This window comes from Aedes albopictus, chromosome 1, assembly GCF_035046485.1.
Source record: "Aedes albopictus strain Foshan chromosome 1, AalbF5, whole genome shotgun sequence".
Taxonomy (NCBI): Eukaryota; Metazoa; Arthropoda; class Insecta; order Diptera; family Culicidae; genus Aedes; species Aedes albopictus.
This window is the reverse complement of record NC_085136.1, coordinates 207,337,050-207,358,680: the sequence shown is the minus strand read 5'-3', so window position 1 is coordinate 207,358,680 and position 21,631 is coordinate 207,337,050. Positions and strand designations below refer to the sequence as shown.

Below are 21,631 nucleotides of genomic sequence, written 5' to 3'. Positions count from 1 at the left end.
AGTTCTGAAGAGAAGTTATTTTCAAGGATATCTTAGGGCATCCAAGAACTTCCGCGAGTAGTGGCCTTAAGATCTACAGGCGTAATCTATGGATTGCAGTTACATTACTGATACGGTGTAACATCCTACATGTCTATGCAGCACAGTTCTGAAGAGATGTTGTTTTCAAGGATATTCTAGGGCATCCAAGAACTTCCGCGAATAAAGACCTTAAGATCTACAAGCGTAAACGTTGGACTGTAGTCACATTACTAATGCGGTGCAACATCTTACAGGTCCTTAGAGCATAGTTCTATAGAGACGTAGTTTTCAAAGATATTCTAGGACCTCCAAGAACTTCCGAAAGTTCAGGCCTGAAAATCTACGAGCGTAATCAATTATTTTTGCTATATTATTGATGCGGTGTAATATCCTACTGATCCATGGAGCATAGTTCTGTGGAAAAGAAACTTCCCAAATATGCTCTAGGTCATCCAAGAATTTCCACGAATAAAGAATTCAAGATCTACAACCGTAATGAATGGATTTTTGTTAAATTACTGATACGGTGTAACATCCTACAGGTCCATGGAGCATAGTTCTGAAGAGAAGTTATTTCCAAGGATATCTTAGGGCATCTAAGAACTTCCGCGAGTAGTGGCCTTAAGATCTACAAGCGTAATCTATGGATTGCAGTTACATTACTGATACGGTGTAACATCCTACATGTCTATGCAGCATAGTTCTGAAGAGATGTTGTTTTCAAGGATATTCTAGGGCATCCAAGAACTTCCGCGAATAAAGACCTTAAGATCTACAAGCGTAATCGATGGATTGTAGTCATATTACTAATACGGTGCAACATTCAACAGGTCCTTAGAGTATAGTTCTGTAGAGACGTAGTTTTCAAAGATATTCTAGGACCTCCACTTCCGAGAATACAGGCCTGTAAATCTACGAGCGTAATCAATTATTTTTGCTATATTATTGATGCGGTGTTTTATCCTACAGATCCATGGAGCATAATTCTGTAGAAAAAAAAACTCCCCAAATATGCTCTAGGTCATCCAAGCAATTTCCGCGAATAAAGAATTCAAGATCTACAACCGTAATAAATGGATTTTTGTAAAATTACTGATACGGTGTAACATCCTACAGGTCCATGGAGCATAGTTCTGAAGAGAAGTTATTTTCAAGGATATTCTAGGTAAACCAAGAACTTTCGCGAGTAGTGGCCTTAAGATCTACAAGCGTAATCGATGAATTGTAGTTACATTACTGATGCGGTGTAACATCCTACAGGTCCATGGAACATAGTTCTGAAGATAAGTAATTTTCAAGAATATCTTAGGGCATCCAAGAATTTCCGCGAGTAGTGGCCTTAGGGGCTGTCCATTAATTACGTAAGGGATTTTTTACGATTTTCCGACACCCCCACCCCCCCTTGTAAGATTTTTTGTATGAGAGCCCAAAAATTTTTATATGGCTCGTAAGATTTTTCAAACCCCCCCCTCCCCCTATAAACCCTTACGTAATTAATGGACAGCCCCTTAAGATCTACAAGCGTAATCGATGAATTGTAGTTACATTACTGATGCGGTGCAACATCCTACAGGTCTTTAGAGCATAGTTCTGTAGAGACGTACTTTTCCAAGATATTCTAGGACCTCCAAGAACTTCCGCGAGTATAGGCCTGAAGATCTACTAGCGTATTCAATCAATTGTTGTTACATTTTCTAGCGTATTCAATCAATAGTTGTTACATAGGTAATTTCTTTGGAAATTTCCTTTACTGTTAAAGTTTTTCTTCAGACAGTCTTTTAGGAATCCCTTTAAAAATATGTTCATGAACTCCTCCTGGAATTCTTTCAGAACATCTTCCATGAATTTTGGTAAGACATTTCTCTTGGAATGTTTCTAAATATTTTTTAATAAATCCTTGTAGGAGTTCAATCATGGGTTTCCGAGGGAGAGTTTTCAGCATTTTCTTTACCAACTCTTTCTAGAACCATTTCAGAAAAATCCCTAAGATAGTTTCACATAATCTTGAAGGGCTTCGTTCAAGAATATTTTCTGGGATTTCTTCAAGAATTAGAAAGACAATTTATTCAGAAATTCCTCCAAGGGTTTTTTCAGAAATTCTTCCATGAACTCCATTTAAATCATACTAAGGAATTCCTTTTGAAATTTTACTTGAGACTCCTTCAGTAGTTTAAGCGTTTCCCATAATTTTCAGCAAAAGATTACCTTTTCCATGGATTTTTTGTTATTTTCATTTTCAGAATTTCCGAAGAATTCTCAGCGGTTTGAGATATTCCTCCACAGATTTTTACAGAATTATTTTATGAAATAACGTAAATCATGTTGGAGTTACTCTTCGAGGGTTACCTGAAGGAAATATTTAAATAAATTTCTGATGAGATTAAATTTTTTTGAAACTATTTTAGAAACAATTGTTTATAGCTCCTGGAGAAGTCCTTGAGGAATACCTGGAGGAACTCCTGAGATTCGACACAAAAGTTCAGTTAATTTGACGAAGTGGCCAAATTTCCCAAATAGAGGGGTAGGAAAAAAAGTCCTGAGATGGATTTAGAGGATTTTTAAGTAGAATTTTATGAGAAATTTTTGGGAAAAATCAAGGAAAAAATACTGAAGAAGTTTCTAAAAATCCTTGAAGGCATTTCTAAAGGACACCTCTGATAAGTTTCTGAAAGAACCTTTGAAAAAATCTTCAGAAATCCATAAAGAAATTACAGACAAAAATACTAGAAGAATTCTTAAATAAATCTCCTAATGATTTTTTGAAGGGTGATTTGGAACAAACCCTGAAAGAACTCATGGACATACTTCTAAAAAGAGGAGCTTGTGAAGCATTCGTAAGGGAATCACCAAAGAATTTTCTAAAATTGTTATTTTTTTTTCAAGGAGTCTCTGAAATTTGGAGAATGCTGTGCAATAATTCCGAAAAGAATTTCTGAAGATATTCTTGGAGAAACGTTAAGAAATAAATCCTGAAGTGAATTCTAAAGAATCCCTGAAGAAAGGTTTCTAAAAATCTCTAGAGAAGTTTACGATCCCACTTGTGGAGGAATATCTAAGGATCTTCTAGGAAGCCCCTTAGAGGAACCCTATTCAGAATTTTTTGGAGAAACTCCTGATAGAATCCCTGGAGTAATTCCTGAAATGCACCCTAACAGAACACCTACAAACATTTCGAATTTTACCATGACTATACTGGTCTAAAATGAGTATTATTAAAGAATATCCCTAGACGAGACGTGCGACGTTGTGAATTTCTATCTAGAGGAATCCTTTATAAATTTCCTGGTAAACGTCCTCAAGGGTACTCTCCGAAATTTATAGCATAGTTCTTATGAGGATAGTTTTTATTGAAACCTCTGATTGACATACGTTCAAACGGTTTGAAACACAAACACAAAATAGATGAAAATTGTAATTTAGATACAAGAAAGAAATTGTTCTGTATTGACGTTTTTTTAATGACTAGAATTTGCTCTTCACTAAAAAAAAATAATTTAAAATTTTGTTCACGCCGATTACGCCGCCGCCGCCGCCGCCGTATAGGACGAACGGCGTGCGCCGCCGCTGCCTCGAATTACTATACACGCCGCCGCCGGTGAAAATTGCTTCGGCGCACACGTCTACTACAGGTCCTTGGCGCAAGATTCCGTTAACGTGTTCTAGGTCATCCAGAACTTCGGCAAGTAAAGGCCTGAATCTACTAGCGTAATTAATCAATTGCTTTTACATTACTTATATGATGTTATACAGATTTATGGATCACGGTTCTATGGAGAAGTTATTTTCAAAGATTTTCTAGTTAATCCAAGATCTTTCGCGAGTTAAGGCCTTAAGACCAATAAGCATTATCAATGGACTTCTGTTGCATTACTGATGCGGTGCAACATCCTACAGGTCCATGGAAGACAGTTCTGTAGAGTCTTGATTTCCAAGAATGCTTTATGTCTTCCAAGTACTCTTGCGGCTCATGGAAGTTCTTGGAGTACCTAGAAGATGTTTGACAATTATTTCTCAACAGAACTATGCTCCCTGGACCATTAGGATGCTATACTGTATCAGTAATGTGACAACAAACCATTGATAACGCTTGTAGATCTTCAGGTCTAAACTCGCGGAAGTTCTTGGGAACTTGTGTTGATTGCGCTTATAAATCTTAGGCCTTTACTCATGGAAGTTTTTGGAGGACCTAGAACATCTGTGGAAATTATTTCTATACAGAAAAATGGTTCATGGACCTGTAGCATGTTACAACGTATAAGAAATGTAACAACAATCCATTGATTACGCTTGTAGATCTTAAGGCCTTTACTCGCGGAAGTTCTTGGAGCTTCTAGATTATCTTTGAAATTTATTTCTCTACAGAACTATGCTCCCTGGACCTGTAGGACGCTACACTGTAACAGTAATGTGGCAACACACCATTGATAACGTTTGTAGATCTTAAGGCCTTTACTCGCGGAAGTTCTTGGAGGTCCTAGATTATCATTGGAAATTATTTCTCTACAGAACTAGGCTCCCTGGACCTGTAGGACACTACAATGTATTAGTATTGTGACAACAAAAAATTAATAACGCTCGTAGATATTCAGGTCTTTACTCATGGAATTTCTTGGAGGACCTAGAACATCTGTGGAAATTATTTCTATACAGAAAAATGGTTCATGGACCTGTAGCATGTTACAACGTATAAGAAATGTAACAACAATCCATTGATTACGCTTGTAGATCTTAAGGCCTTTACTCGCGAAAGTTCTTGGAGCTTCTAGATTATCTTTGGAATTTATTTCTCTACAGAACTATGCTCCCTGGACCTGTAGGACGCTACACTATATCAGTAATGTGGCAACAAACCATTGATAACGCTTGTAGATCTTAAGGCCTTTACTCGCGGAAGTTCTTGGAGGTCCTAGATTATCATTGGAAATTATTTCTCTACAGAACTAGGCTCCCTGGACCTGTAGGACACTACAATGTATTAGTATTGTGACAACAAAAAATTAATAACGCTCGTAGATATTCAGGTCTTTACTCATGGAATTTCTTGGAGGACCTAGAACATCTGTGGAAATTATTTCTATACAGAAAAATGGTTCATGGACTTGTAGCATGTTACAACGTATTAGAAATGTAACAACAATCCATTGATTACGCTTGTAGATCTTAAGGCCTTCACTCGCGGAAGTTCTTGGAGGTCCTAGATCATCTGTGGAAATTATTTCTCTACAGAACTATGCTCCCTGGACCTGTAGGACGCTACACTATATCAGTAATGTGGCAACAAACCATTGATAACGCTTGTAGATCTTAAGGCCTTTACTCGCGGAAGTTCTTGGAGGTCCTAGAGCATCTGTGGAAATTATTTCTCTACACAACTATGCTCCCTGGACCTGTAGGACGCTACACTGTATCAGTAATGTGACAACAAACCATTGACAACGCATGTAGATCTTCAGGACTTTACTCGTGGAAGTTCTTGGAGGACCTAGAACATCTATGACAATTAGTTCCTTACAGAAAAATTGTTCTTGGACTTGTAGCATGTAACAACGTATTAGAAATGTAACAACAATTCATTGAGTACGCTTGTAGATCTTAAGGCCTTAACTCGCGGAAGTTCAAGGAAGACCTAGTATGTCTTTAGAAATTAATACTCTTCAGTACAACGCTCAATGGACCTTTGGGATGTTACAACGCATGTAGCAAGAAATTATTGGCTATGTTTGTGGATCTTCTGGCCTTTACTCGCGGAAGTTCTTGGAGATCAAAATTGGAGGTCATGTTTGAAAATGATTTATTTACAGAACAATGCTCCGTATACCTGTAGGATGTAGAACAGTATCAGCGATGTAACAACAATCAATCGATTACGCTCGTAGATATCAAAGCCTTTACTCGCGAAAGTTCCTGAGTGTCCTGGAACATCTTTCTCTACACCACCTAGCTCCGTGGACCTGTAGAGTGTTGACAGTCTCCTTGATCTTTCGTTTCGTCCGTCTAGACAGTCCTTATCACCCCAAAATATCCTCTACGATCTTTCTTGGAAACAGTATGCACTCTGCTCCCCATAGCCCATCCCTTGTCCCCTTCCCCACTAACCCCTAGATTCAACCCTTACTACTACCCCCCCCCCCCTTTTCTTATTACTCTCTAAAACAAACCTCGGATATCTGAAGGTGAGGACATTTCAAATAGATTCCCTCAGTTTTTTTTTACACGGATTCCCGAATTAGCACGGTATTTTTTTACACGGTTTCGCGAATTAACACGGTTTTTTTTTACACGGATTCGCAAATTAACACGGTTTTTTTTTACACGGATTCGCGAATTAACACGGTTTTTTTTACACGGTTTTTTTTTACACGGGACGTATCCCCCGTGTAAAAAAAGACCTTAGTGTACTTGAATCGAACTTGACAGTTTTCTAATGAGTTGTTAAATACATATGTACGTGTATTTCAAACTTTAGTCAAACTGGAGCCTCAATACACGCTAGGTCAGTTTACCCAAATATGAGTAAACTTTACTAATAATCGGTGAAAAGTGCACAACCTCATTTTATGGGTAAAGTGGCTTTACTCATAAATGAGTAAGGGCACTTTACCCATAAATGGGTTGAGTAATTTTACCCATATATGGGTAATTTTTCCATGGTAAAATTTTTAATATATTTCGAAGTTTCGATTAATTTGGATAGTAAATATTATTTACAAATATAAATGATCAAAATTAAAACTCATTTCAATATTTTATTTTATGGATACTTTTTACAATTTGTTTTAAATAACAACTAACTGTTACGAAACATACTGCATAGAGCGCCCGGTGCGGTGGTTCCAGATGTTCCGAGATGATCTTGATCTGTATCTGTCGATACTTCAGTTGCAGTTTCGACGTACTTTTCCTTCTGCGTCATGAATCCACCTTCGCAGCCGGAGGAACCGATGGCGCACTTCACCAACTCACATTTAATAAAGCGGGAAACCGTTTGGGAAACCGTCACCCGGGGAAAACTCGTTGGTTTAGGCTATCCGTTTTTCTCCTGGAAAACTTCCTAAGATGCCGGATCTTGTCTTCCAGATTACATTCCTGCGGATTCCTTTACGTTAACTTATCGAATACTAGCTTGGCTTATTGTCGTGGTTATGTTCCGGGATTATGGAAGGAAGGCAAAAAAATAGTAGAGGTGGCGCCGGCACTGTTATATGGATAAGAAAAATAGTTAATGGAAATAAGGTGCTAAAAATTATATAACTTACCCGATTATTGGACGTAATTCAGTAATATTCATGCCGGGACATACTTGGAATGTATTTGCGATTGTGAACTACCCGCATAGAAAAATACAATTCACGGTATCACTCATATTATAAGAAATTGGTTCGTGGAATGATAATGATACAAGTTATAATAATTGTATGATTGCATGATTGAAAATCAAAAAATGATATTATTCAGTACTTTTTAGGGATCATAGAACCTATGATAACAATTAACTCAATGATAAATAAATAATTTTGAATCATAAATTCCCGTGAATTTACCGATTAGATTACTCTGAAAAGTAAAGACGAGGAATCACTGTTTCGGTTTCTTACATTAGGGAACCCCACAATATTGACCCAATTGTTCACGCACTTGTAAATTAGGTCGGGAAGGTCATAATGTCTTTCCTGGCGGCAACAAAACAGGAAGCACACTGGAATGGAATCACATCACTACCCAACTAACAATCACCAGCCGCAAACAAGCATACATGCTGAATTATTGCTTTATAATAGTAATTATAGCTGAACTAATATTATGCTGTAAACATTACTGTACAAATGCCATTTCAATAGAAAAAGTAACCAATGTTCAACTTTTCGTATTGGTATTAACAATGATGATTTAAAACACTTTTCAAACGTTTACTAAAATTTTTATTCGACTCGCAGTAATTCTTTTACAACATAGTTTAACAAGACTTTTTTCTGCTTCTTGTTAAGTTCATGTAAAAATTAGGACATGTATCTGTATAATGTGTTTTTCACAAGTCAAATAAGCGTTTTCGTTTCATCATACTTCGACTCACAGTACATGATGAAAAACACGTGTTTTTCACTGAACAACAGGTGAATGAATCTGTTGTTCAGTCGTTAACCATAATGTTGTGCTAATTCACCACTGCTGAATAGGAGTCGAAGTCTGATCATTATTAAACCACGGGAAGTTTATGTTTTGATTTGAGCGCTGCAATTCATCATTTCTAGGATGGCGCAGATAGGAAGGCATGCGGCTGGCAATCAACGGGTCTCGAGTTCGAATCTGGATGTAGGTAAATTTATATGTTGTTATTATTTCACAATATTTGTTCACAGTATTAACTTCCAATCATAAACTCTCGTGGAAATTGAAAAATTTTGCATTTTTTTATTTTTTATTATTTTTGCTCAAGCTGAATAACAGCTTTACTATATGGTTGTAAAATGATTTAACAACAAACAGTTCAGTTAGTACACAACACTATGCTTTATAGTTTCTCCAAATTTGTGTGAACAAAACCCGAACAAAGGTTGTGCCTGGAAATTATCCAAATGTTATTCAGCATCATGCTGAATCAATTCGTCGTGAAGGTGCTTGTAAATTGAGTGATTGTTAGTTGGGTATTTCACTGCTCCGCGGCATCCAAATCTATGCATTTCATCATCGCACTATGATGATGATGCAACATACAACGCCACCCGTGTATAATAACATCCACAGCGACTATTTTCGGGGCCAAAGGGTGCAGTTCCTAGTAGGCAATCCGATACGCACCGGCTAAGGATAACGCTAACTTACCTTGCATATCCTGCAACGGTATTCCAATTTTTTTCTCCTCCTGCTACTTCCTTTAATATCACTGCTTTCGAGCCACCCGCGAGCACCAAGTCGATATGGTCCCATGGGCAGCGGGCGAGGAAATAATCAACTAGCCGATCACCGCAGTTCGAGACTACGATGGCTAAAAAAAAACTTCGAAATATAAACAGAACGGGTTACGTCATTGAACATGACAGATTGTCCCGCAGGGGTGTGCATTTTTTTCAAGCCGATAATGCAGAATCATGAAATATTTCAATCTTGTTTATATTATTCAGTGAATCATAAATTTAATGATAAAGTGATTATAATGTGAATGATTTGACAATATTTTTGTTCGCGAAAATGACCATTTTTGAATGGTAACGATACTTAACAACCCATTCGGTCTATCATTCGAACTCCAAATATGATACATGTTATCACCAATATGATTCTCAGTATGACTGATCTATGATACATTTTATGATATCACGTATAATCGGGAAACGATCAATTGTATCATAATCGTATCATACCGTTTTATGCGGGTATTACTTAAACGGCGAAAAACGACGGAAACTTCAATCTCGTGCAAGATCTTGTGTTTGTTTTGAAATAAACAAAAATGATATTTTGTTCATCCAAACATGGGTAAAGGGCAATTACCCATATTTGCGTAATGTTGCTTGACTAATATTATGAGTAAAGTTTACCTATATTTATAAGTATGATTTACGCATATTATGGGTTTTGAATGCAAAACTCAAATATGGGTGGGAGCGGATCTGGTGTGATGGTTAGAACACTTGACTATCACGCCGAGGACCTGGGATCGAATCCCACTCCCGACATACTCGCAAAATGCGAGTTCTTCCTTCGGAAGGGAAGTAAAGCGTGGGTCCCGAGATGAACTAGCCTAGGGCTAAAAATCTCGTTAATACAGATAAAAAAAAAATATATGGGTAAATCAACTACCTATTTATGGGTAAACTGACCTTAGCGTGTATTGCAATAACGGTTAAGCACGCTGTAATGATACTTATGTACCTCGTCACCCACTTCATGCAACTACATTAGTGGTCTAATAATGCTCAGCGCGCTCGGCATAGTTCCATCATGCCGCTCAAAGTGTTGCCACAAATAATGCTTAGTTTGCGAAACCCGGTTATCTGGCTGGTGGGGCATGGGAGCCTAAGCTTCAACTGTTAATGCAATCAGAGACTACTCAGACCTCGACTCAGACTTAGACGTGGGCAATCCAATATATGAAAGGTTATCCAAAACGCTCTGGAGAATTCCCAAAGCGCATTCTCATAATGCTAGTAAGCCTAAGATGCCATTAACAGGAGGAAAATGACAAGATAATATAACATTACATGGTTTATGTAATGTAATGTAAAAGAGAACCATTCCAAAACCATTTAATTAAATGTATAACCAGTGGTGAAACTACAATTAAAAACAATATATTTACGGTACATTTTGTTGTTTGAAACCATATGTGTACCATACAATGTACGGTTCATTAAAACCCACGTATCAGTATTTATAACAATTCATTTACAATATAATGTATGGTTTTGCAAAAAAATATATATGGAGAAAAATAATATTTTATATTGTTACGATACTTAACAACCCGTATAGTATATTGTAAAAATCTTATTTACAATTTACTGTATGGTGTTCTACATTACATTTTATTGTTTTTGTATTTTTATTTTTACAGTGGTTTCTATTGTAAAAATATGGTTTTAAATAGTACTGTTACAATACAACGTTCGGTTTTTCTACTGTATTTTTTATTCGGGCAAACAGCATTCAGAAATCGACACATTTCAAGTATCCCTAAACATCCTTATGCACTATCTATTGAACATAATATCAAGAATCCATTAAAAAAGCATAAATAAAAAAAATTGCTTAATGGATCTTCGACTGAGCATGAGTAGATTACCTGAACAGGTGCTGTGAATGCACCATGTCCAAGACCATACCGCACCACATATTGTCATACATTCAAAAACATATTCATATCGCTATTAGTTCGTCTGGAAACAATATCTTCAATAAGGACCAACACTTTTTGGCCGTATTCGATACAAGTTTTCTCACCGTGCGATAAAAATACTGACAGCGAAATCAGAATGGAAAACACGTGTTTTGAGCTGAACAGCTGTTGAAGTATAAGGTGGTGTTCAGTTGATTACCACGTGCTGTGCTTATTCACCACTGCTGAACACAAATTTAGGAGTGATCATTATTGAGTTATGGGAAGATTATGTTTTGTTTTGGGTGCTGCATCTCCTCATCTCTAGGATGGCGCAGATAGAAAGGCATGCGGCTGGCAATCGACAGGTCTCGAGTTCTAATCCGGGTTTAGGTAATTTTATATGTAATTCTTATTTCATAATAGGTGTTCTCAACATGAGAGCAAATAATTACTCTCGTGAGAGTTTAACATTTTTGCATTTTATTTATTTTCAGTCATTTTTACCAAAGCTTAATAACAACTTTCTTGTACGTTTTGAAACGCTTTGAACAACAAAAAAATAAGTTGATGCACAACATGATGCTTTATAACTTCTCCAAATTTGTGTGAACAAAACCCGAACATAGGTTGTACATGAAAATAATTCAAATGTTATTCAACATTATGCTGAATTAATTCGTCATAATGGTACCTGTTAAATGAGTGATTGTTAGTTGGGTTGATACCTGATCACTTCGCAAGTACAGATGATGACGAGGATGCATTCTACATGTAGCGCGAACGCGAGTACGACTCTTGCCCATGCCACGCATCTTTTATTTTTAATAGAATTAGGAAATCTGTTGACCAGATTACCCAAGAGGAAGGTCCTCGGGTGATGTTAGGAGCGATCCACTAAAACCTCATAATCTCGTTTCCCTAACGGTCGTACCTCGAAGGTAGATGAGAAAGGAGGTACCGTGCATGATTACTCTCTAAGTGTTCCACCAGCTACCGCCATAAGTTGCCCTCTCTTCCCTGGACGATTAGATTTTGGCTAGCACTAGAGTCTATCCGTTGGACTCAAGCTCCCGGATGGGGAGGGGGTCAACTCAACTTGCTGTTGGTCGGCCCGCCATTTTCTCTGTAGTTTAACTACGATTCGGGATACCGTGGAAGTAACGGAATCCCACTTGTCCGCTCCCAGTGAATCAAAACTCAACCATCGCGCAACAATAATGACAATGTCGCAACCTGTATTTGTTGCGACAAAACAACCCATGCGACATAAGTTTGTCCCAACTTGAAAATAATGGGATTAACATCGTACACCGCGAGTTTAGAGATTTTTAAGCCTTGCATTGCGATTTTCGAACGGTAACTTTGAGTCGGTAAACACTGCAACTCTGGTGAAGCTCTATCATCAAACAGTTTCGACTTTGGGTTAGTAATAATTGATTATTCACGAGTTGAACAGTACGCAACAAATTCAGCTTCCGTTTTGTCTGCAACAAAAAATTTCGAGATCATGTCATTATCTGTCACCAGTAGGGATAAAGACTAATCGTCGCACCTTCTTTGTTGCTTGTTTTGTGCCTCTTTTGTCTGACAATTCTCTTCACTGTCCGCTCCCGTACACGCAGAAAAATGGCGCCTGTTCAAAACAATAAAACGCATGGTTGATTTTCAATCTGAGAATTTACTTATTCCAAAGTTATATTTAATTGTTTTTATTTAGAGTTTATCGATAAAAGCAACCGATTACCATCATTTCATATAATGTCAAAAATTTCATTTGTTTCAACAAAATAAAAACCATAAACATGGTCCGAAAGCACTCACACATCTTTAAAATGCTTACCCTAACATCGCCACAACGAAGAAGGTGCAGCAAATCCATCACGCCAACTTCCAAGTGCAGCTTTGGCCGTGATGGATAACGCGCAGGTACTCACGACAGCATCCACAAAAAGTTGATCGGATTCGACTTTTTTTACTTTTTTTTAGTCGTTCTCCTCCCTATCCGCTTACCGACGGTCTAAAAATAGATTTCCGAGCTGCCGCAGCTGCTGCCGTCACCAACACAATAACATTCCGGGTTTGTTAGTGGCAAAAGTGCAGTCGTTTGAATCAATCTATTATTTCATGTTTAAAATACCAAATCTCTGTTTGTTTTAAAAAACTGTCAAAAATTTCGACAAATGAAAATATTTGTATTATCAAAAAATAGGACAGTTCAGTTTAAACTAGAAATAAGTTTGTCGCTATAGTAAACTGAAAAATCGGTTGATTTGAACTAGAATTTAATTGTGTTTACAATTTATTTTTCTGCGTGATACACAGTACACATCCTTTCAACAATGCTGTCCGGAGTTATATCTCTACCGTATATCTCCTGCATATTCTACCTTTGCTCCATGAAGCGTGGGTATTCAAATAGCACATGCTCCGCAATCTCGTTGCAGTTTGCACATTCTAGACATGCGAGGGAGCCTGCATGATGTCGATCATGACCCAAAGTTTCTTCAGTGAGCGCTTAGAGTTGATCGTACACCCGCCTGGGTCACCACTGCCTGCTGATCAGACTTGCCGCACGCCGATCGGCGTATCTCTTCTCAAAAGGCTACCATCATCAAAACCAGAAAATTTCTGGAGCAGCATATAGCTAGATGTCCACTTGTTGTAATCCAATCGTTAAAAAGTAGTTAAGAAGCCCCACGCCGATGCACGCCGAATGTTCGGCGCACACGTCTATCCGAGAGCCCAGAGTCATCTGGTTTCTCGGTATAGACCATCAGCCTCGACAGAATGATCCGCTCCAACAGTTTTCTGGCGGTTTCAAGATAGGTCCCCGGGGTTGGGCAGTAGAACCAACCTTTGCCTTTTCCATCTCTCCAGAATTTCGCCACTGCATAGTCATTCGTATACAGCGCGAGCGCGGTGCAGTTTTGAGATCAAACAGGTGCGCGCCCTGAGAGGTTAATGACTTCTGTCGGGATACCGTCCGGACCCGCAGTCTCAAGCGACTTAGCTATTACGATGAGCTCACCGTTTGTCACTGGGGCGACCTCGCTTTGGCGCACCCTTCGTTTTGATCACGACTACTCTGTAGTCAACACCCCAGGGGTCGTGTTGGCTGCCTGGCAGAGATTTTCAAAGCACGTCCACTAACGTACCTTAATCTCTTTGTTCAGTTCCAGTTTAGACGCGCTGTAGATCTCACTTCGCTCCATCCTACCTTTATCGGTGCGAGCCCTTTGCATCCACCTAGTTGATTGATTGGACGTCCACGCGTGCCTGGACTTTTAGGTCCGCCCATCCTGTAGCACTTATTCGCCGTGCAAATCAGGCATTTTGGTGCCGAGTTGCACTCTCTGGTTATGTGGCCTTCCACTCCGCACTTCTTGCAGAGTGTGCTTCTGACCGGGCCTTTACACGACCATGACTTTGCTTGAAACACGCCTCTGGTGGGTCATAGATGCTAAAAGGGCACACTGACCTGCCAGCTATAATAGAACCAACTGCAGTCGCCTTGTTCACCTACCCTACTGGCAGCTTGGTCGTGGCGATCTGCGTGCCTTCTGTGACTTTCCGCAGACGGATGCGTCTACCTCACATTGATGCTTAACCCTTTGGAGACGGATAGGTCACATTAGCCCAGCCGAGAAAACTAACCATTACAAACGTGTTCTAGACCCACGAGGTTGCATCTACAAAGACGAAAATACCATCTACAAAGGGTTAAGGGCAGTTGCAAGCTTGTCTGAGTCAGTGATCTCGTCCAGGTTTTTTACACTGAAGAGTCGCCTCACCTGCATTTTTTTCTCAGTACCTCCTGAGCTAGTGCCACGCAGGAGGTACTCTTCTCAGCTGCCTTCTTTTTTCTGCACTAGCTCCATCTCTCCGGTCCTGGTGCACCGGATGATTCTTAAATCCGAGTCCAGCAATTAGAGATAATTTTCACCCCGCATACTTCTCAGCACCTCGGCTTACGAATCCGCCTCAGTTTTAAAGACCAGCGCGTCGCTCCTTTCACACTTGCGGCCTGGTTTTACTTTTCTCAACGCCTCCTTTTTCCAACCGTAATCCAAGGGTTGTCCTTTCCTTGGTCAAGTTGGCTCTTATTTGTTTTGGGGATGAGATTCTGTAGCTTAGTTTCTCGCCCTTACGCGTTTCGCAGGAGACGGAAGCCTGGTAGCTCGCGCCAGCCGTCCCTCTTTTTTTATCCTTAACCACTTAACCTAATTTACAGCTCGTTTGTCCACTAGCTAAGTATAGATGACAGCTTCTAAGGTATGCTAGATCGCCATTGTTTCCACCCATGCATAAACAATAGTTATGAAATCCCATTTGAGCTCTGTGCAAAACTATTTACCACTAGTGATGCAAAGAAGGATTTAGCATACCTAAGAGAACTTTCAACTAAACTTAGGTCCACTAGGGCACTACGTGAGCGATTCCAGCTGCACTTACACTTTTGTACAATGCCTAAATGTATTATATTATTCTACTTTATCGAATTGCTTGCTTTTTACGCTAATTTTGCTTTCTACCCTATCATGGTAGAATGATGAGCACGATGATGTTGAAGTGTGGCTGTTGTTCCTTTTCTAGTCGAATTGGAAGTCGTCCATTATAAGTTTCCGTTCGCCGATATCCAAGTTCCGGGTCCGTTAGAGCTATAGATTTAGAAGAGGGTCAGGTATCAGCCGCTCTGGCGGGGGGAGGGGGGAGGAGCAACAGACGAAAAATTACAAGTGCCGGGGCTAGGATCGAACCAATGATCATTCGCGAACGTGTGACTACTGCGCCACGGGTCCTGGCAAACCATCCCTCTTTCTCCTCTTCGAAGTTCCGCCTACCTCTGCCGGGCACTTCTTGCTCGCCTCTTCGGCAGGTTTCGGCCATAAACCTCGAGCCGCGCGGCAGTTTGCACTCTCGCGCTGCCAGCAAAGAAGAATCTGTCCGTTTGAGTGGACCGTTCCTTCTTGCTCGCGTCAACGCCGGACCGTTCTTCGCTCCTTCTTGACCAGGGCCACCGAGCTGCGGAGTTTCAGCAGACCTTGTTTCAGATCCTTGCTGATGTTGTTCCGCCCGCTAGTATAGGCGATCAGCTCGTCAAGCTGCACGACGACTACCAACATTTTTGGTAGCCCACTCATGTTGCGATTCAGCGTTCGCATGAGGTCTGCGCGAACGATCCGCGCACCTCAGCAGGTGCTGCATCGCCTCGTGTTCTTTCTGCTACGATTGAGAGTACTCCAGCTTTTACCCTTACTACCCAGACAACCAATTTGCACGTATAATGAAGTTTATGTTCATGTTATACGTACTTTTATGCGTTAAAGTTACATCGCATAAGATGCAGCAAAAGTGCCTTATGCGTACAAAAGTGGAGGCGCTATGCGTGCATTGACGAAAAAATAATAATGCTATATGACTTGAAGCGATATCTTTTGCGATGCACCGCGTGCACTGTTGCGACGCAATTTAGCATCTTATGCGATTTAATAATATTAAAAAAAAAACAATTCTGTCAGCTCGATATCGAACTAATGACCTCTGGATTGTCGAGCCACACTTCACACACAACACCAAACGCTACTTATGGTACAAGCTGATTAATTATCATGATATTCTAACTCACCTCAGTGTTGGTTGGAATGCACTTGGTTCATTTGCGCTGCGCGTGTTTGGCAGGCTAAAAACGATTTCCCGTACAGTTTTCCTACCCCTCTCTGGCTAACACCATTCATTGTTGATTATCCAGCCAACTCAACAAATAATAATGACTTTGCAACCATAATTATTAGACCTGTTCACTTTTTTTGACCTACCCGTGTCACATCAAATTATCAATCCACATGCAAAAACAAGTCTTCAATCCAAAATTGAGCCAAATTGATAAAGGTTTAGAGGTGTATCACATCGATTTTGTGTTTTTTCGAGCAATTTCACGAAAATGTACTCCAATATCCAGAAAATTGCACCGAAAAGGTACAGAAAACACCGTTAAAATATAGTTGGAACAATACTCTACAACTTTGCCGAAGCCACTACGGTGTTTAAATTGCTTATTTCAAAGTTATTCAACAATTTTCGTTAAAAAATCGCGAAAATATACAATATTTTTACGGTTTTTCATATAAAAGTCATGAAAATTTACATTGTTTAAGTGACTAATTTAATTAGCTATTGCTCCTATGTGTTACGAACATTTCGTCCATACATCATTTTAGTGTAGGAATTCGTTTTCATTGACTAATTATCAAAAGTTTGTCACGTTGATACTAAAAATCGCATAGAGTTGCCAGCACAAAATTAAACAAAGTTACCCATGATTAAAACGTCATTACATTTCTTTGTCGCATCTGCATCAGTTTCAATTTGGTGTAGATGGTTGAGCATGAGACTGCCGATTCGAAGATTCAAGGTTCGAGCCCTGGAATAGGATTTTTTGCGTCTCGATCCAGCTACAAGTTAATGAGACTACACTCTGCATCTCATTGCAATTTGGCATCATAGCCTTGTTTCGAAACCGTAGAGTGCATAGTAAGAATAAAGTTTCCCTTTATCGTGTAGTTGTGTAGCTTGTGGCTAGATAGATGCAAGTAATCTCCACCGTTGTATGATAAATTTTGCATCCAAAAGCAGTTCCATCATCGTATTGAATTGTTTTAGCTAAATTAATCGGTATCAAACAGATGTCCAATATTTCGTCCAGCTGATCTCGTCGACACGATTTCTTGTCAACAAGTAAACTAAATATCTAGCTAGTCCTGGAATGGGCTTAATTGGCAGGTCCCGATCATCATTATTTGGGAGATTGCATGTAAGTCATGGGCCATGGCTCATGGCAGATTCATCATCCTAACTGCTACAAAGAAAGAAAAAAAAAGTTTATTATGTATTTGAGCTTGAACCTGAGACCTTCTGATCCGCAGGCTCGAGCCTTATCATCTGCGCCATTTCTGATACTTGAATCAAAAGACATTAGAATACGATGGCATGACGTCTTAATCATGGGTAACTTTGTTTTAATTCGTGCTGGCAACTCTACGCGATTTTTAGTATCAACGTGACATACTTTTGATAATTAGTCATTGAAAACGAATTCCTACACAAAAACGATGTATGGACGAAATGTTCGTTACACAAAGGAGAAATAGCTAATTAATTTAGTCACGTAAAATAATGTAAAATTACATTACTTTTATATGTAAAATTGAAAAAATATCGTGTTTTTTCGTGATTTTTCAACTAAAATTATTTAATAGCTGCGAAATAAGCAATTTAAACACCGTAGTATCTTCGGCAAAGTTGTAGAGTATTGTACTAACTATATCCTAACGGTATTTTCGGCACCCTTTCGGAGCAATTTTCTGGATTTATAAGTAAATTTCTGTGAAAACGGTTAAAAAAACACAAAATCGATTTGATACACCTTTAAATCTTTATCAATTTGGCTCAATTTTGGACTGAAGACTTGTTTTTGCATGTGGGTTGATAATTTGATGTCTCACGGAGAATCGGAGAAAAAAAGTTTCAAAGTGAACAGGTCTAATAATTATGGTTGTTCACTTTCTTGTAGGTTTTTGGCACTGCATCCACAGTGCAACAGAAACTCTTTAATTGTTATCACATATCAAATCGCATAATGCCAACATAAACGCTTCTAGCTTATGCGAGTTTGTATGCACACTTCAACGAGTTTATTTGTACTTTTATGCGATTTCATCCATACACCAATGCGAGGTAAACTGACACAACAAGAAAAGTACCAAGCGAAGTCGTATAATCATCGCAGTACGCAATTATGCGAATTCATTAGACACTTTGCGAGTTCGCTCGCACGCTTTTACGAGTAAGTAAAGTTCATCGCAATAAAACATCAGAATATCATCTACTACGATGTACTCCTACCTTATAAAAGTTCATTTGTATTCTTATATGACTTTGCCTGATACATCGTAATAAGTTCAAAAAATAGCATCGTATGCGATGATATTTGTCAGTCAGCCGTACATATATGCGATAGTGACTCAAAATAGTACTTTATACGATGTACAACGTGGTTTCTTATGCGACTCCTGGTTGTCTGGGTAGCATCGTTCCTGATATCCCCGAAGCACTCCTAACTGGGCTGGTGCACTTTGGAAGCGGTGAGCCATGTCGTTTGTACAGGGATGCTTCCGGATGTGTAGAATTTTTGAAGAGGCCCAGCAGAGCCCACTGCTGATCAACCGCCGTTGGCAGACGAAGGCGAGCTCCATGAGACCAATCACTCATCACCAGCAAGGTCTTGTTGAAAATCCGCGCGATGACAATTCTGGAACCTGGCACTTAGTTGAAGGCATGGACTACGTTTTCATTCCTTTATTCACTTTTTTGTTGTGTATTTACGTATACAAGACAGTAGTCAACACAAAATGTTTTTTTATAATAAAAATAAAAGTTCTATTATCAATATGCCACATTATCTAAGAATGCTTTGAATGCGTTTTCCTTATCCTGATCCCGTTAGCTTTCAAACATTCTTCATTCTACAAAAACCATTGAAAACTCTCTATTTTATTCAGAAGAAAGTTATGCAACGCAGACACACATAAGTAAGCAAAAAATAATAAATACTTATCCTTTCTTCCTCTTTCAGATTCCAGAGTGTCATCCTATGGCATTTCTCGTCAACCCTACTGGGGAAGTGTTAACAACCCAAGTGTGAAAAGCTGCCACACATTCAATAAAGTGCAGTATAATTACCTCTCGAAAAAAAGAGGACCCAACACAACCCGGGAATCACACCGTCGAACAAAAAAAACGGTTCCCCTCAACTCGAGCGTTTCGTTCGACACTTTTGCTCAAGTGCTTTTTGGTTCGTTATTTAACTCAAGTGAAAAATATGATTTTGTATCACATCATACCGTTCGTCCTTCGTCGTCATGTGCAGCCAACAGGCACTAGTGGTTGACGTTTCCCGGGAAACTTTTTTATTATTTCCCCTTAATGGCATTGAAACCGTGGCAGTAGGTAAAAGTGCAGTATAGTAGTGCTTCGGAAACAACAGAGAAAAAACGCAATCCTCCGAGCGGAAAGTATTAATAACTGGAACAGGCCAGCAACAGCTAGTGCTCCTGGCGGGTACCATAGTACATACATTGATGTCCTTCATCGTTGCCGTACCTACTCGTCTTCGTCAGTGCTGGCGTGTCGGTGGACTACGGACTGAACACGGTGGTAACGGACATTAAACCACATGGCCTCTGCCACCCGAGAGAGTACCGTGTGCTGCTTTCCCTCCAGTGATAAATGGCGTGACAGAGCTTAAATTTGGTGAGTACCCATAAATTACGGTGAGCGGTGGGGCGCTACTGACTGTTGTGGTACGATGTGTGTGTAGTTATTTGAGGATGAACCTCCAGAATATATGGATGGGTTTGTCATGGGAGTTTAGACGAGTGGTAAGCAAAAAACTTGGTACGTCCATGCCAAAATCTTGATTTTGGTCAGGTGAGTTTTGGTTTGAAACTGACAGTGACGTTTTTACGTCTGGGCAGTGGACTTCCATGCGTCCTTAACTAGCTCACCACTTGAATTTCACCACTTGGTACTCGCAAGGTACTAGCTCATAGCAGGAGAAAAAATTCCCAGGGTTGGCACCACCCGCTGAAAGTGGACAGGCACAATTGAAGGGCATTCTAGGGATAGTCGTACTCATTTAACTACTATTCTAGTAGTTTCTAGTAGCAGGGTTCGTAATTTTCGTTTCAGCGATACGAAATATGGCTATTCTCACGGCGGCAGGAGAGCCTTTTTTCACTATTTTGCTTGAGAAACACTTTTCCCCTCCAGCACTTCTTTCGAGAGTAGCAATTCATGATAACTGAAAATCGCTTCAACCTGCAGATAGGCTGAGTGTACCAGTTATCGCCATAACGGTGCCCTATTTGGCCAAAGTGGTTATTTAAGATAATTGCATATTTTGCATCATTTCAAGAGTTCTAATGGCAAGATACATTTGAATTCTTGCTATTGAAACTTTCATAATAGATCAAAGCTTGAAAACTTTCTAAATTTCCAGTATGGCCAAATAGGGAACCACTATAGCCATAACTGGTACACCTACCCTAATTTCTTTTCGTTCTGTTAAGTTTTCTTTCACCCAATTTTCACGAAAATCTTTTCAAAGCAGATTAACAAAAGTTGTGCCCGCGACGGGATTCGAACCTGGAACATTACTAAAAACTTACGCGACACGCGCACTCTATCCACACCACCACGCCAACCACACAGAGGATGTAGAAAATATAATGCATAAAACCAATCATCGTCGGCGTCATATGTGTCAAGGAAAGACAACATTATCGGTCGACAAAGGGTAAACGAAATTCTCGCACCTTTGGGAGTGAGTGAAAAAATGTTTTCGCTCTGCTCTTTGTGCGGGAGATTTCTCAAGCCAGATTTTCGCTGAAAATTGGCGTGAGGGAGAATTCTATTTTCGTGAGAATGAGCGAAAATTCCGACCGCTGTCTAGTAGACATTCAAGACAAGGACGTCAGGCAATAAGATTGTCGTTGTGATTGTGTTGTTCTACAATGACCCTCGGTAAATTTCAATTTCTGTTCGATTTCTCTTATCACTCGCTCGCGTATCTATCCACCGAGTACTTTCATTACTTTCCTTACTCCCTGCTCCCTTTAAGTAGCATTAGGGTTTCAAAAAATGCCAATCAAAGCGAATTATAGCCAAACCGATATAATCTAAACGGACTTGACCATCTCCCGTTTTTCAACAATTAACTTTCGACTGGATGGTTGT

At 39.5% G+C, this 21,631-nt stretch overlaps 1 protein-coding gene across 1 annotated transcript in view; it reads left to right on the top strand.

The window, feature by feature from the left end:
- Nucleotides 1-21,631, top strand: part of LOC109430278 (uncharacterized) — a 334,978-nt gene that overhangs the window by 192,838 nt on the left and 120,509 nt on the right. Inside the window, exon 4 of the mRNA XM_062846168.1 lies at nucleotides 19,470-20,146. The gene's annotated coding sequence lies outside the window, so the exon portion shown is untranslated. The remainder of the gene's footprint in view (nucleotides 1-19,469; nucleotides 20,147-21,631) is intronic.